Source organism: Geotrypetes seraphini, chromosome 10 (genome assembly GCF_902459505.1).
Source record: "Geotrypetes seraphini chromosome 10, aGeoSer1.1, whole genome shotgun sequence".
In the NCBI taxonomy this organism is placed as follows: domain Eukaryota; kingdom Metazoa; phylum Chordata; class Amphibia; order Gymnophiona; family Dermophiidae; genus Geotrypetes; species Geotrypetes seraphini.
In genome coordinates, this window is record NC_047093.1 from 69052535 (window position 1) to 69069300 (window position 16766).

The 16766-nt window shown below is 43.4% G+C and overlaps 1 protein-coding gene across 1 annotated transcript in view; it reads right to left on the bottom strand.

Moving 5' to 3' along the window:
• Window positions 1–2498: 2498 nt before the first annotated feature.
• The window catches only part of ZBTB43 (zinc finger and BTB domain containing 43), a 116018-nt gene continuing 101750 nt past the window's right edge, over window positions 2499–16766 (bottom strand). The window contains exon 4 of the transcript XR_004540766.1: window positions 2499–2661. The gene's annotated coding sequence lies outside the window, so the exon portion shown is untranslated. The remainder of the gene's footprint in view (window positions 2662–16766) is intronic.

Sequence of the window (16766 nt, forward strand, 5' to 3'; positions counted from 1 at the left end):
GAAATATGGATATGTAAGTAAAATGGATGTGTTCATACATCTGAGAGGGTTTACTCATAGAGCTAAAGTTAATTCTTTGTAGAATCAAATTACAGGCAAGTTAAAATCAGGTGAGGAATGGTTCTGTGTACTAACTCATTGATAAGAATAGGTTGGGTGTGTTGGGGGGGGGGGGAAATACTGCCATTCAGTGGACATCCAATCAGTGTACATGGTTCAGGTGGAAAACTCCTAATGAGTGCCTAATGGCTGCCATTTTTAATAAGGAGTCTAAAGGTATGTTAGCACCTCTGTTACTTCTAGGTGTGTGTTCTGCCACAACTTCAGTGTTTAATTTTGGAGACATAGGTCTTTGTTAACAGTTTCTCTCTATTCTTCATTTCAGGTTAACTCTGCTCATCACCTATGTGTTTGCCAGAGAGAGACCAGACAAGCAGCTCAGCACACCAGCTTGCACCTAGCCAAACAGTTGTAGGTGAGAATGATATATGGTAACCTTTATTTGATTACTCTACTATTCTTCACTTGAGTCACTCTTCTGATGAGTGAAATTAATGTTTCACACTTCTATTGTTCTCTTCACACAGGTATCCTTGATGACTTTCAGGAACAATAGTAAATTGATAATGTTGGCCTCATAGAACACCATGGCACGCATTCCTGCTGTTATATGCACACAAACTTTTTGTTTTCAGTTAGTCTATTCCCTCACATGAGTTCTAAACAGTAGCAGTGGAGGATTACAGGTGATATTAACCCACACCATCAGCGAGTTAAGGCTATTGCTTTAACAACTATACCACGGTGACATCTAAGCAGCTCAACATAAATGAGGTTAACACATTGCTTCAGGGAAGGGAGGACAGATATGGACCTTGGGGGTTGAACCCCCTGTTTGTGAACCTTGTGTAAACCAGCTTCTCCTCTTTTCTGTTTTCAGGTGTCTAGACAGGCAACTGCAGTATTGTCAGATGGAGTTTTGTATTACTGAGAGCAGTGCAGCTGTGAGCATCTTTGTGGTTTCCACACCTGCTTAACCAAAATAGTGCAGCTCAAGAACCAGGAGGATAGATTGAGGTATCTGGCCTTTACTTCCATCACCTTCCGTGAAAGGAAGAAAAACCCACATGTCTCATTTGGATTCTCCTGGTGTGGAGCCAACTCTTACTAGCAGTAACCCTATTCCTTAACAACAAATCTACCACAGTGACTTATATTCTCTTCCTTATGTAGCCATTTACTTTGGAACAGGGACTGGCTTACTTTGCACATCATAGCTGAGATGTCGTCATCTACCTACAGTTGCATATACCCTTGCATTCACTTGCTTTTTTCCTAGATTCTGCAATGATTTGACATCAGAGTGGCTAGCAGGTAATAGAATGAATGACAGACCCCAATAAAGATTGTCAAACTTTCTATATGTCACCTTGTTGTTATATTGAAAAGGGCCCATTCAGCAGTACCTCCTGAACCCCTATCTACCTTGGACTCTGTCCACTAAACTGATGATGCTACAAGGTTAAAACCACACAGGCATGTTTAAACTATAAACCATTTTTTTATTAAAATATAAAACTTTTAAAAACATAAACTTCTTTTTAAAAAACTATTTACATATATAACATATAACGCAGGGAAAGAGGGTGGGTGACCCCAAGAGCAGCTTGAGCTACCTCAGGCGAGGGGGCGGAAGAGGTGCAGTCAGTGAGAGGGTGTATGGCTGCTGGCACCTTGCCCTCTTTCGGCTACCAGCCGCAAGAGGGCATGTTCCATCCTCTCCACACACCCTCTCAATACCTGCACCTCCTCCAAGATGGCAGAGTAGGCCTCCATCTCCCTGCCCGCCCCCTCCTGAGGCTGGTTGGGCTGCTCCTGGGGGGGAACAGAAAGGAAAGGGGGTGGGATGGGATCAGGAACAGGAAGGGCAGGAGAGTGATGGAAAGGGGGTGGGATGGGATCAGGAACAGGAAGGGCAGGAGAGTGATGGGAAGGGCTATGGGTGGGGGAAGGGAAAGGTCCAACAGGGGATGGTGGTGGGGGTCCTGGAGGTAATGGTGGGGCAGGCGGTGGGGGTCCAGGGGGCAGTGGTGGGGCAGGCAGTGTGGGTGGTCATGAGGGCTCCCAGGGAGAATAATCCCCCTCCTCCTCTTCTTCCTCCCCTTCTTCCCTCTCCTCCTCTTCCTCCTCCTCCGCCGAGGACCAGGGTGGGGCTCCCTCCATCACCTGCGGTGCCTCCTGAGGGGGTGCCTGCGCTGCAGCTTGACAAGAGGGAAACAGGATCCAGTCAGATATGTCCACAACACTTTTGAACATTACATTCTTTACTACGTTATTTTCTTCAAATGCTAATAACAGGATGCAAAGCACCTACTCCACTGTAAACATCAAAATGTAGCATAAGTAAGTGAGGCAAGTAGAACACCATAAAGCCATTGTGACATGATATCACAATAGCAGCTTTACTGCAGATTTTATGATTAAGAATGGTTTACAGCTACTCAAGCATTTTCATCTATTTATTCTGGTAGGCTGATCACAAAGAAACACACGCTGGACTCATTACTCACCGGCTTCAGCGCGCAATTCCTCCCTCACCCCCTCAAGGAAGGCTCGCTCCTGGTGCCTCAGCAGCCGACCCCGTTTCCTGAGATCCTCAACCTGGATAATAGAGAGAGAGAGAGAAAGAACGGAGAGGGAGGGATATGATGAGTGCCATCTAGCACTGTGGCATAACATGTTTACTTAAGTATTGACCTCTATAAGCACATAAAAATGGAGTATGCTGCCCTCCAAGAGCCCCTATCCGCTTTGCTGCCTGCCTCCACCCCCTTCTGCCACATGTTTTACATGAATGTATTCACGTACTCCAGCATTTTCCCCTTTCTGTGCTGGAGGCATCGCTATCTCTCTACTGTACCTGGGACAGTGGGGGGGGGGGGGGGGGTGAGGTGACATGGCCAGCATCACAAGGAGGAGTGTGGGATTGAACTCACAACCCCAGGGTGCTGAGGCTGTAGCCTATCAGCACTGCCCCACATTACAGCATGTCCTGGTGAGCTTACAATCATGCAGCAGGGGCAATAAAATAGTTTGGTCAGAAGGAGCAGCGTGGCTTGAAACCCCTGACGTCAGGGTACTGACGCTGTCACTTTAAACGTCATGCCACTATCTCCCTAGACCAGCAGATTGATACAGGAAAGGTGAAGGTATTTGAAATGACATAGCAGCACTTTAATATATTTGTTTTCCTTTGGTAAAGTTGATTTCAAGATGTTTCTATTACAAATGCGAAGCTCGTGACCCAAAAATTAGTTGTGTGCATGTTGTGAATGGAATAGATGCCTTCTAGGAGCTGAATTTGTCATTTGAAATCCTACTACTGCTCCTTTGGGATGTGCTTTAATTTCAGTATTCAATGTAAAAGATTTATTATGCACAATTGTAGTTTTTAAAAGGAATCAAGATTTACCCACAAAAACATGACAATTTGATTGAGACAGGTTTCCATCATCATTACATTTGACATGATTATTTGTGAGGGCCTGACTTGGAATACTTACTTCCCTGGGACATGAGGCTCTTCGATTGTACAGCCGGGTCAGGCGGGGTCCAGGACTCTCTATATTGCAGGTATGTCCTGCGATGTCCCGGCATCACAAAATAATGGTGCTCGCGCACCAAAAACAGCCTTGCCAGGAGTTTACTGTCAGCAGTGCTGAAGTTGGGCTGTCTCCTGGCAGCCATTTTATAAGAAATATCTGCGTATGAAGAACAGGCGATTCTATGATGTCACAACGCAAAACAACGCGATGACGTTTTTGTGCCGCTTGGGCGTGCTTGCAGCGGCCGATCCACGCTACATCAACACTGTTGATTACATCCTAAACCACGCCGATATCGCTGTTATACAAAAAAGTATAGCAGAACGCTTAGAAGCTTACCATGTAAACCTAATGAAACTTCACCTCCCCCAAACACAATGACAAGTTATAAATTAAATAAATGAAGATTGGGAAGTGAGGTTCACATATTTTAGCTTAGCTATGCATGTTTGGGTGGGTGGAAAAAAAAAGAATATTATGTCTTTGGTAACCTTAGTCAGGACTTGAACCCCTGACCTTTGGAAGATACATGTGCTTTTAAGCACTGAGCTATGTTGGGGATTTGGGAATGGGAGTCTCCAGAAATGACTTTAGGTACAAGCTTAGAAGCTTACCATGTAAACCTAATGAAATTTCACCTCCCCCCATGTATTTAGGTTCACACTATCTACATTTGAACAAACACAATGACAAGTTATAAATTAAATAAATGAAGATTGGGAAGTGAGGTTCACATAGTTTAGCTTAGCTATGCATGTTTGGGTGGGTGGAAAAAAAAAATAATATTATGTCTTTAGTAACCTTAGTCAGGACTTGAACCCATGACCTTTGGAAGATACATGCAGTGCTTTTAAGCACTGAGCTATGTTGGGGATTTGGGAATGGGAGTCTCCAGAAATGGCTTTACGTACAAGCTTTGACAAGGGGTAATCATTGCAAGTATCTACAGGTGTATTTGATCTGAGAACACCCAATGAACGTCCAAAACGATTTCAAAATTCTAACGGCTTCTATGACGTCAGACGCTACTTTATGGTTAGGGTTAGGGCTAGAGTTAAGTAGCTCAGTAGTTCAGTGAGTAAAATGAGCTGTACCAATCATCCGTAGGTTGTGAGTTCAACTCCCAGATTGTCTTTTACTTGATTATAACATGAGGGGTTTATGCTGCAGGAGTGTGTTGTTGGGGTATTGCAGGGGTGTCTAGGATGAAGAGAACAGTCACTTGCATTTTCAACAACGCATTTGAATTTCTTAAGACGAAACCTTAGTGAGCCGGGGGAGGGAGGTCACTGCAGCCTTGCGCCTCAGATGAAAAGGTTCATTTTTTAGGGACCGTGTAAGCTGATCTGGGACAGTCTTCAGCGACTCGGAGCCCTCCTCCCGGCTGGGCAGAAGGAGGAGGCTTTGGCGGTGGTGGTTTTGGTGGTGAGTGAGGGCGGGAGGGGGGAGTCGCCTGGCTGCTGCATCTGCACTCCTGCTGACCACAGACCTACTGATCACAGAGCAGAGATCACAGAAGCACGCAGGTATGTGCGCATGCGTGGCTAGGGCTTTATTATATAGGATATACACCTATCGCATCTCATTTTCATCACAAACACATTAGCGAGACTATACACAATACATTACAAAGTTGAGCTTGGGTTTGATAAAATAAACAGCATAATTTTGACTCTGTATTACATTTATTGAACCATACTTAAGAATATGGGTGTTGCATCCGTGACAACGGTGCTTTACACCATTGAGCTACCAGTCTTTTGCGTCAAGTGACTGTGATATGATAGCTAAGTAGAGTATACTTTAGCACATCACTAAGGTATGCTATGACAGAGGAACCAGAGACACAGGTGTAGGTCAGTGAGTAAAAGCACTATATCGATCATCTGTAGGTTGTGAGTTCAACTCCCAGCTTGTCTTTTACTTGTGGCATATCTACCTTCCAGGTGCACCTTGATGATGTCACAATGAGATCAGCATTGTGCTGCTTGCTGCTTCCTCTTCCTGTGAACTAGAAGCCACATTCAAGTCTAATCTGTGTTTTGATTCTGTTTCTAAGTTGGGCCAGTGTAAGTTATGGGATTTACCTTTGTTCTGAAGAATGAGCTGATTGTTGCAATGTTTTAAGACCAGGAGAGTGTTCTTTCGAGCAAGATATCATTTCTAAACTATCCTCTCTGAAATAATGTCTCTGGGAAATCGAGAGAAAGCTTATTGGATGACTTAGGGTGCCTTTCCTGCCAGTCTTTGTGGAACTTAAACGAAGTTTATATGGTGTTCAAAGTCCTATCCTTTCCACTTCTAATAGGAGGTGAGTATGACATTTCTGTACAGCTTTCTGTGTAGCATACATCTACCGGTTCCCACCTTCCATACTGATAATGTAAGTTCAACACCCACTCGGTACGTTTCATCTTCTAGTTCTCCTTTGAAACAGAACATATTTTTTTTCCTTGTATTAATGGTAAACTGTACAATTCTGATATCCTAGAGGAAAAAGATACAACACAGCAGTGTTCTCTGTCTACCTCACTGATATTGCTAGATCAACTAATATATAGTTTACAAAATGGTATACAGTGGTGCCTCACACAACGAACTTAATTCGTTCCAGGAGCAAGTTTGTTATGCGAAAAGTTCGTTGTGTGAAACGCGTTTTCCCATAAGAATACATGTAAAACAAAATAATTCGTTCTGCAGCCCTGTTGTCCCATAAGAATACATGTAAAACAAAATAATTCGTTCTGCAGCCCTACATTTCCCTCCCTCCACCTCACCTTATATGCAGAGTTTGCCAGCTTTCTTTTTCACCCAGCCGCACGATTTCAAAAAGCTGTGCACGCGCAGCTGCTGGAGTTGATCAATGTTCTCCTCTCCTGCAACTTCCGGTTTCCGGTTGCGTCAGAGGAGAAGATTGAACAACAGAGCATGCGCGCATGTGCTGCTCTTTGAAAGTGTGTGGCTGGCCGAAAAAGAAAGCCGGAAAACTCGGTATCTAAGGTAAGGTGGAGGGAGATGATGGAACACTGCATTCAGACAGGAGGGTGCTGCTGTTCCCGGCTCACATTAGGAAGCGGCGAGAGTAGTTCCGCCCCCCCCCCCGGGCCCCTCGGGCGACTTCGTTGTGTGAAACGAAGTTCGTTATAGGGAGCAAGACAAAAAGTTCGTTATGCGCAGCGTTCGCTGTGCGAGGCGTCCGTTATGCGAGGCACCACTGTACTGTGTTTTAGTTATCTTTTTCATCATCCTATACTTACAATGCTGAATGAGTGATAATAAAGAGTATAAATAAAGTATAACTTAAAAAAACAAACCAAAAAAAACAAAACCGTACCCACGTCTATCACGGGTCCATTGGAGACGTCTTAATGACGTTTCAGAAACCTGAGTCTATTTTGCGCAAAGAGGTTGTAGGGGCATCTACCGCACGCCTAAGTACCGTTTGATTGACACTTGCGTTTCCCGGACGTCTAAAGCACGCCTATGTTAGACGTACTAATAGAGAATTTACCCCAAAGTGTCTACAAAATGCATTCTTTGGTTTAACAATGGGATTTATATACAGGGTGGGCCAAACATAGGTATACAGAATTTATTCATTATTTCTTTTTATCTTACAGTTGTCATGAATAACATTCGTGTGATGTTTTTGTATGTTATATCGTTTCACTTTTATTTATCGTTCAGTACTGTATTATACTTATTCAATACTTGTAAAATAAAAAGAAATAATGAATAAATTCTGTATACCTATGTTTAGCCCACCCTTTAGTAGACATGTATATTGGTTTTGAAATTGATAAAAAGCACGTTTGTTTCATTTCAAAATAAACAGGAAAAAGACGGTCTACTCAGAGGAGAAAGTATTACATTAAAGTGTGACAGAAGCATTAACGATCCAAAAAGGCCTTAAAGTGAAGCAAGAGATCAATAGACTTAGATAGATCCAAAGATTAAGGATTACAGATAGCTTGGGGACAGAACATGTTTTAATCTTTCCCCTAAAGGGGATCAAGGAAGGTTTCTTTTTGAGTTCCGGAGGCAGTTTGTCCCATTATTCTAGGTCAAGAACACTGAAGGATTTTTTTTCCTGCTACCTCACTTCGTACTATACAGCCCTATAAGACAAACCAGAAACTGCAATCTATTTGCATACCCAAGCATTACCGGCTGTAAATACAAAACCTTTCTGGATAGAACTTTTATGTACCAAGCAAACAAACAACAACAGCAAAATTAATTTTTTTTATTATATTGATAGCATAAGATATAATATTATTGTTTATAACTAGGATAAGAAGGGGAGGAAAAATTGTTTAATGTAATAATAACAATGTATTTTCATATAGTTTTTCTGATTCTTCAATTGTATACATTATAAAAGTTTGAAATGTCAATAAAGATTTACAAAAAAAAAAAAAAAAAAGATGCTCTTCTCTTTAATGGGTAGCCAGTATAGTTAGTGTGACCATATGGCTCCAGAAAAAAGGGGACGGATTGAGACATCCGGGTTTTACTTCCATTGAAAGCAATGGAAGTAAGGAGAACAGCTTGAGACATCTTGGTTGCTTTCAATGGAAGTAAAACCCGGATGTCTCAATCTGTCCCCTTTTTTCTGGAGCCATATGGTCACACTAAGTATAGTTCTTTCAGCAAAGGCCATGCAATTGCTGATTTTTTTTGTTTCTGGTTAACAACTGTGCTATCAAGTTTTGAAAGACTTGCGGCCTCTTTTACAAAGCCGCGCTAGCGGCTGCACTGACGGCCCCGAAGCCCATAGAGATTTAAAGGGCTTCGGGGTTGTTGCCGCGCGGCTTTATAAAAGAGGCTGTTGGAGTTCCCTACCAAATTTGCTAGCTAAACCAATATATAGAACATTATAATGGATGCTGGCATGTGACCTAAGCAGTTTCACTGTTGGAGGGCTAGCCAAAAGGTGCTCACAGTACTAGCATCAGCCATATTAAAGGAGAAACTGAGTGCTGAATCTTTTAAAAACTACAGCAATACATTTGATGCACTGGCTCCTGATTTTGATGGTGCAGTGCGGCATCACACAGGGGAGTGTGTGCTCTGAACCTATATCGGAGGGGTCCAAGTCCAGGAGAAGGAGATGAAGGCCTGTCCTAAATCAATAAAAACCCCTTCCTGGTGTATAATGGGACCTGCAGCACTGATTTCCAATTGGTAGAATCAGGGACTTACACCTATTACAATGCTTTGTGCTCTATAGCAGTGTTTCCCAAGTCTGTCCTTCAGTACTCCCTTCCCAGTCAGGTTTTCAGAATATCCACAATGAATATGCATGATTGTATGCAAATCTCTTTCATGCCTATTCATTCTAGATATCCTGAAAGCTTGACTGGCAAGGAGGTACTCCTGGACTGACTTGGGAAACACAGGACTGACCAAAAGATCTCTCCGGGAGCTTAGTTTCCCCAGCAGCAATTTCACTCCATTTTTCGGAAGGGCCAATTCAATCCTGAATTTCTAGAGCAACCTTTCTCAGTCCTGCTGCCACCAGTGGCAGAGAAGCAGGACTACAACTATCTCTATGTTGTAACCTGGGTTCAAATTTGTATTTTTTGTATGTATTTATTTATTTACCTGTATATGAACTGGCCAAACCCCTCTCTCTAATGAACTACTGCTAGGTGAAGACAATGGAGGTAGAAGTCATGCCGCAAAGGGTCACTGATTAAACGCTTGGCACCTGACCCCAGGACAGATTTATAGCCCCAGTTGCTCCCTGTTCAACTTTCATATGTGGTATTCAGAATGCAACATCCAGAGCTGGCTCAACACTATGCAAAATGGGTGTCTGCCTAGGGAAGCAGAATTCAGAGGTGATTGTAAGGCATTGGACAGTAGCCGCTGTCAGAATAGAAGTGGGTCTTTGAGCATACCTGCACTTGAAGCCAGCCACATCCCGCACCCTCAGACAAGAAGTCTCAATCAGAGGGGACAGGATGCTTAATTTCCTATGCAAAAATCCAAAACCCCCTCCCCTCTAAATACGAGGCTGGTTTGAAAAGTTTGGCAGAAAAGCAAGTTAAACAATGTAGTCTCCATCAAGGGCTATGCACTTAGGGCTCCTTTTACGAAGCCGTGTTAGCGGCTTTGTTGCACGCACATTTTTAGCGTGCGCTAAACCCCACGCTAGCTGAAAAACTACCGCCTGCTCAAGAGGAGGCGGTAGTGGCTAGCGCGGCTGGCAAATTAGCGCACGCTATTACGCGCGTTAAACCGCTAACGCAGCTTCGTAAAAGAAGCCCTTAGACCAGCGAGTTTCCACATTTTTTGTAAGCTATTTTTCCTATGATACCAAAAAACTGGAAACTCGCTGGACTAATTGTATAGCCTGTTTAACTTGTTTTTGTTTTTTTTTTTTAAATCAAACTCTTCAAGCCACCCTCATAATTAAGTCAACTTAAATAACTCACACTCCTATAAACTGTGAAATAAACCTTCAATAACTAGCGTAGAAAAAAGACTTGCATAACTTAAGATTTGAGAGACCTTTGGTGTTAGGACTTTGCGACTTAAGCAGCATTATTGAGCTCAAGATGTCCCAGATGTGCTCAAATATATGGGCTGGTGCTAGCTATCATCATTGCCTTTTGAATTTAAGCACATTATCAGTCTCTCTTTAAACATTTAGGCCAGTGCTACTTAGTGTCCAACATTTATGGTCAGATTCATTAAATGGCACCCATCTATAAAAGATGCTCCAGGATTAGCACTCTTTATACAGTAGCGTTGGTTGCCGAATTCTATGTCCAACTTTGGGTACGAGGACTTACACCAACTTAACCCAGGTGTAAATCCTTGCACGCAAGTTGAACACATATCCGCAATATTCGATAATACTGTGCACAATTTTCTGGAACACTCCTGACCCTCCCACGGGAATGCTCCCTTTGCAGTAGCCCACAGATACACTTAGAGGGGCATAATTGAAAGGGACGTCTAAGTCCGTTACGTCCAACTCGCAAATCGTCCAAAGTAAAAAATAGCCTAGGACACATTTTCGAAAAATACGTCCAAAATTTTTTTACTTTCGAAAATCGTCTAATTATACATCCTGCAGATCTGATCGTCCAAGTTACAAAATCGTCCATCTTTAAACCACATTTTCATCTAACTTTTCATCCAAGTCCAAAACGCCTAGAACAAGCTCTGTTGGACGTGGGAGGGGTCTGCAAAGTGATGGACTGCGCACCCAGACATGCCACCTAAATAGTGGGGTACCTTACAGGGCACTGCTGTGAGAACCTGAATATATTAATGTAAACCGTTCTGAGCTACCTTGGGAGAACGGGAAAATTGAATAAATAAATATTAGACAAAATATTAGAACTTCACAAAAAGGGTGCCATGTCTTCTCCTCAGTACAGCTCCCTTATAGGTCATGGTGAGCCCCCCAAACCACCTCCAGAATCCACTATACCCACTTATCTACCATCCCAATAGCCCTTATGGCTGCAGGAGCCACTTATATGCCAGTACAAAAGGATTTTGGGGGTGTATAGAGGAGTGCACATGTTTAAGTATCAATGAAGTAATTACAGGGGCTTATGGGCATGGGTCCTCCTCTGCATGAGTCCCTAACTCACCCCCAAGATGGATTAAGCCGCCTCTGTGCTGGACGACTAGGCTTTCTTATGCCAGGCGGCCAGGTGATGATGGTCTGGAGGCTGAATTTTAAAGGTGTAATTAATATTTTTATGGGGGTGTGGGGGGGTCGGGAATAACTGGGGTAGTGTGTGTGGGTCTATTTTATGTGTTTTCAGTGCTTATCTGGTGACTTTAGGTGGGTTTTTGTGACTTAGACCATTTTTCACATGGTCTAAGTCACAACGTCCAAGTTCCGTCGATCGTGGGCTGTATAACTTTCGGTTATACATGCTGTACGACTAAGTCTAAGCTGGCCCATGTCTCGCCCAACTCCCGCCCTCGACATTCCTCCCAAAATGCCCCGTTTAGTTTTGGTTGTTCAACGGCACTATGTAGGCCTAGGTCATTTAGAAATACATCCAAAACCCGTTTTTAGTATTGGCACTTGAACGTATTTGAGAAATGTTCGTCCAAGTGCTGACTTAGGCCGGTTTTTGGACGTTTTTCTCTTTCGATTATGAGCCCCTTAGGCACTATCCTATAACTGGCCTTAAGTATTTCAGTTGCCAGTCTGCCATTTCAGCCCCATATCAGTGCCTTGCATCCATTAGAATATGTTTCTATGCTGAAGGTTAGGCACAGTGTCGTAGTAAGGTTGGCCGGGGGGCAGACAGCCCTGGGTGCCGTCTTGGTGGGGCGCCGACACCTCTCTGCCACCCCTATACCAGGCTTGTGCCCTCTTCTCCCCGGTACCTCTTTAAATCTTTGCCAGTATGAGCAACATTTCCGGTCTGCTGCTTGCACTGGCCTGGCTCCCCTCTGAAATCACTTTCAGGTCGTGGGACTAGGAAGTGATGTCGGAGGGAAAGCCAACGCCGATGCAAGCAGCAGGCTGGAATAGATGCTTGCACTGGTGAAGTTTTAAAGAGGTACAGTGGGAGGGCCCGGGGGAGGGGGGCACTGGGGTGCTACCACCCTGGGTGCCTCCTACCCTCACTAAGCCACTGGTTGGGGCATGGAATTAGTGCCACAATGTCCAACAGTGGCTAAAATTAAAAACAGTCCTTGTCTAATTTTAAAATGAACATATTCAGGTGTGAACACTTATCTGTCAAGTTGTATGTGCTTAAATGGCCACAGTCAGGATGACATTCTCCATTTTAGAATCTGCTTCAGGGACTTTCCAGATGCTCCCAACATCTGGTGATGAAAGTTCTTTTCAAAAATAATTAAATATCAAGAATACAGAGCAGGGGTGGGCAACAATGTATACAATGGAAGCAGTACGTGTAAATCAATCTCATGTATTATGGAAATCTTGAAAATCTGACTGGATTGTTGTACTTTGAAAAAGGGCTTACTGAACAATGTTGGTATTGGAAGGAGGGAGAGTGAGAATAGTAGTGGCAGCAAAAGGAAAATGGGGAGATGGATGATGAGGTTGGGGTGCATGACTGAAGGTTTGCTTAAGGCAGTGTCTTCAATGCAAGGCCTGGGGGCCAGTGGCAGCCCCTGAAGACCTCTAGGGTAGCCCTCATCATTATTTTGATTTTTTTTTTTCTGCTACTGTCTGCCTCTCTACCCAAGTTAAGAGCCACATACTTGAAGGACAGGCATTTATGAATAGATGAAGAGAATGCATTTGGAAATGCCCACCTCCTTGAAGATACACCCACTAAAAAGTTTGAAGACAGGCTGATGGGGTGGATGCCGTTGACACACACTGGCCAGCAGTGTTGTGGCCTTACATGGGAAAATATTTGGTAGTTCTCCTTCAGGTCATTTGCATCCACAGATGCCCTAAGTTAAAAATTAGAGAACACAAGTGGCTTAAGGCATTATATACCTTTGGGCCAGCCGTAGCAACACCCATAATGCTACAGAACCACAACTGAAGATGCAAATCATGATTTGCACAGGTACTATGGCACAGTGAACATCAACAGCAAATCTGAGACTGAGATCACATTTTGCATAACCTGGCTTGGGAGTGAAGTTCACTACTCTCATGGTAAGTGCCATTTGGCAACATTACCCCCACTCCTTCAAGTATGATGGCAACACATAGTCATTTGCCAATGCTGCCTATTGGTAAATCTGCTTCAACCCCCTTCATTCTTTAGATTTATTTTTTAGGATAGTGGTTCCCAAACCTGTCAGTGGAGACTCCCCAGCCAGTCAGGGTTTCAGGATATCCATAATGAATATTCAAGAGAGATCTCCATGCACTGCTTCCACTTCCTGAAAATCTGAATGGCTGGAGAGCCCCCCAGGACAGGTTTGAGAACCATTGCATTTTGCAGGGATCTCAAAGTCCCTCCTTGAGGGCCACAATCCAGTCGGGTTTTCAGGATTTCCCCAATGAATATGCATTGAAAGCAGTGCATACACATAGATCTCATGCATATTCATTGGGGAAATCCTGAAAACCCGACTGGATTGCGGCCCGACTTTGAGACCCCTGCATTAGAGTAAGTGGTTTCTCTTATTTACTACTGTAACTGTACAACAGCTTATATAGCTCTGGTAATTAGAAAAGTTGGGAATACAAGTTTCATTCCCATCACCCACTTTTCAGTGTGATATTTAACAAAAGCACTGAATTTGCTTCCGATCACACTGGCAGCTCTCTGGCACAGCAATATTATAACCATTTGATATATGTCGCTGATGACAGCACTGTATAAATTATAAATCTCATTTTTATTGCCAGTTTTGAGTATAGCATCTACAGCTTGGCCTTTGTATTCTCAGTGCAAGCCATCAAATACTGTAATAAGTTAGCCTGCCATCTTAATTGAGGGAGCAGCTGGATACATCCAGGCATCAGCAAAGCATAAAGACAAGTAATTCAGATGAGCACAATAAAGCTGTAAAATGGATCATCAAATGCCAAATCTAAATGTAATGCAGAATAAATTATTAAAAGCAGAATGCAGAGTAAGGCCAGCACTATTCTATCCTGGAAAGTATGACACGTGCTCCAGAGTGCCCAAGGTAGTTAATGCTTTAGGATGACCAACTGGTAACTAATTGTTGGGAGTCTGGCACAGAAAGGACCATGACAGAATGGAACTAAGAATTTGAATTAGCAAGTACTGTAGAGCTGTAATAAATTAGGTAACATAGTAACATAGTAGATGATGGCAGATAAAGAACTGAATGGTCCATCCAGTCTGCCCAACCTGTCTCAACCCAAATTTTTTAAATTTAAATTTTTTTCTTCTTGGCTACTTCTGGGCAAGAATCCAGAGCCCTACCCAGCATTGTGTCCAGGTATCAACCGCCGAAATCTCCGTCAAATCTCACTCCAGCCCATCTACACCCTCCCAGCCATTGAAGCCCTCCCCAGCCCATCCTCAACCAAAAGGCCATATACAGACACATACCATGCAAGTCTGCCCAGTACTGGCCTTAGTTCAATATTTACTATTATTTTCTGATTCTAAATCTTCTGTTTTCATCCCACACTTCTTTGAACTCCATCACGATTTTCCTCTCCACCACCTCTCTCGGGAGCGCATTCCAGGTATTCACCACCCTCTCTGTAAAGTAGAATTTCCTTACATTGCTCTTGAAACTACCACCCCTTTACCATTTTCCTTTCTCTGGAAAATATTTTGCTCTACGTTAATACCTTTTGAGTATTTGAACGTCTGAATCATATAAGAACATAAGCAGTGCCTCTGCTGGGTCAGACCAGAGGTCCATCATGCCCAGCAGTCTGCTCACGCGGCGGCCCATACAGGTCCAGGACCTGTATAGTAATCCTCTATCTATACCCTTCTATCCCCTTTTCCTTCAGGAAATCATCTAATCCCTTCTTGAACCCCCAATACCATACTCTGTCCTATCACACCCTCTGGAAGCGCATTCCAGGTGTCCATCACCCTTTGGGTGAAGAACAACTTCCTAGCATTGGTTCTAAATCTGTCCCCTCTTAATTTTTCCGAATTCCCTCTCGTTCTTGTAGTTTTCAAAAGTTTGAAGAATCTGTCCCTCTCCACTTTCTCTATGCCCTTCATGATCTTGTAAGTCTCTATCATGTCCCCTCTAAGCCTCCGCTTTTCCAGGGAAAAGAGCCCCAGTTTCTCTAATCTTTCAGCATATGAAAGGTTTTCCATACCTTTTATCAATCGCGTCGCTCTTTTCTGAACCCTCTCGAGTATCGCCATATCCTTCTTAAGGTACAGCGACTAATATTGGGCGCAGTACTCCAGATGCAGGCGCACCATCGCCTGATACAACGGCAGATAACTTCTTTCGTTCTGGTTGTAATACCTTTCTTGATAATACCTAGCATTTTATTCACCTTCTTAGAGGCCACTGCGCACTGTGCCGACGGCTTCATTGTCTTGTCCACTATTACCCCAAGTCCTTTTCTAGGTACCTTCACCCATTATTAGCCCTCCCATCTTATAACTGTACTACGGGTTTCTGTTTCCTACATGCAAGACTTTACATTTCTCTACATTAAACTTCATCTGCCATCTCGTCGCCCACTCTTCTAGTTTGTTCAGATCCCTTTGTAAATCCTCACAGTCCCCTTTAGTCCCAACTCCACTAAACAGTTTGGTGTCGTCTGTGAATTTTATTACTTCGCACTTCATCCCTGTTTCTAGATCATTTATAAATACATTGAACAGCAGCGGTCCGAGTACCGACCCTGCGGAACACCACTCATGACCCTCCTCCAGTCAGAATAGTGGCCCTTCACTCCTACCCTTTGCTTCCTATCCGCCAACCAATTTTTGATCCATCTATGTATGTCTCCTTCCACCCCATGGTTCTTCAGTTTCTGTAGTAGGTGTTCATGGGGTACCTTGTCAAAGGCTTTTTGGAAATCTAAGTATACGATTTCTATGGGGCCCCCTTTGTCCATTTGTTTGTTAATTCCTTCGAAGAAGTGTAATAAGTTCGTTAGGTACGATCTTCCCTTGCAGAAGCCATGTTGGCTTGTTTTCATCAGTTTATTCCTTTCTAGATGCTCATCGATGCTGCCTTTTATCAGTGCTTCCGCCATCTTACCCGGAACCGAAGTCAGACTTACCGGTCTGTAGTTCCCCGGGTCACCTCTCAATCCTTTTTTAAAGATGGGCGTAACATTAGCTATCTTCCAATCCTCCGGGATCATGCCTGTTTTCAGGGATAGATTACAAACCTGCTGTAGTAGTTCCGCTATTTCCTCCTTTAGTTCTTTCAATACCCTAGGGTGGATTCCGTCCAGGCCCGGAGATTTGTCAGTTTTTAATCTATTTATCTGTTTATGTACGTCTTCAAGGCTTACCTCCATGGATGTTAATTTTTCTGCTTGATCTCCTTTGAAGATTTTTTCAGGTTCTGGCATGTTTGATGGGTCCTCTTTTGTAAATACTGATGAAAAGAACATGTTTAGTTTATCCGCCACTTCTTTTTCCTCCTTCACCACTCCTTTCCTATCTCCTTCATCCAGCGATCCCACCTCCTCTCTTGCCGGCTGCTTCCCTTTAACATATCTGAAGAACGGTTTGAAATTTCGTGCTTCCCTGGCTAGCTTCTCTTCAT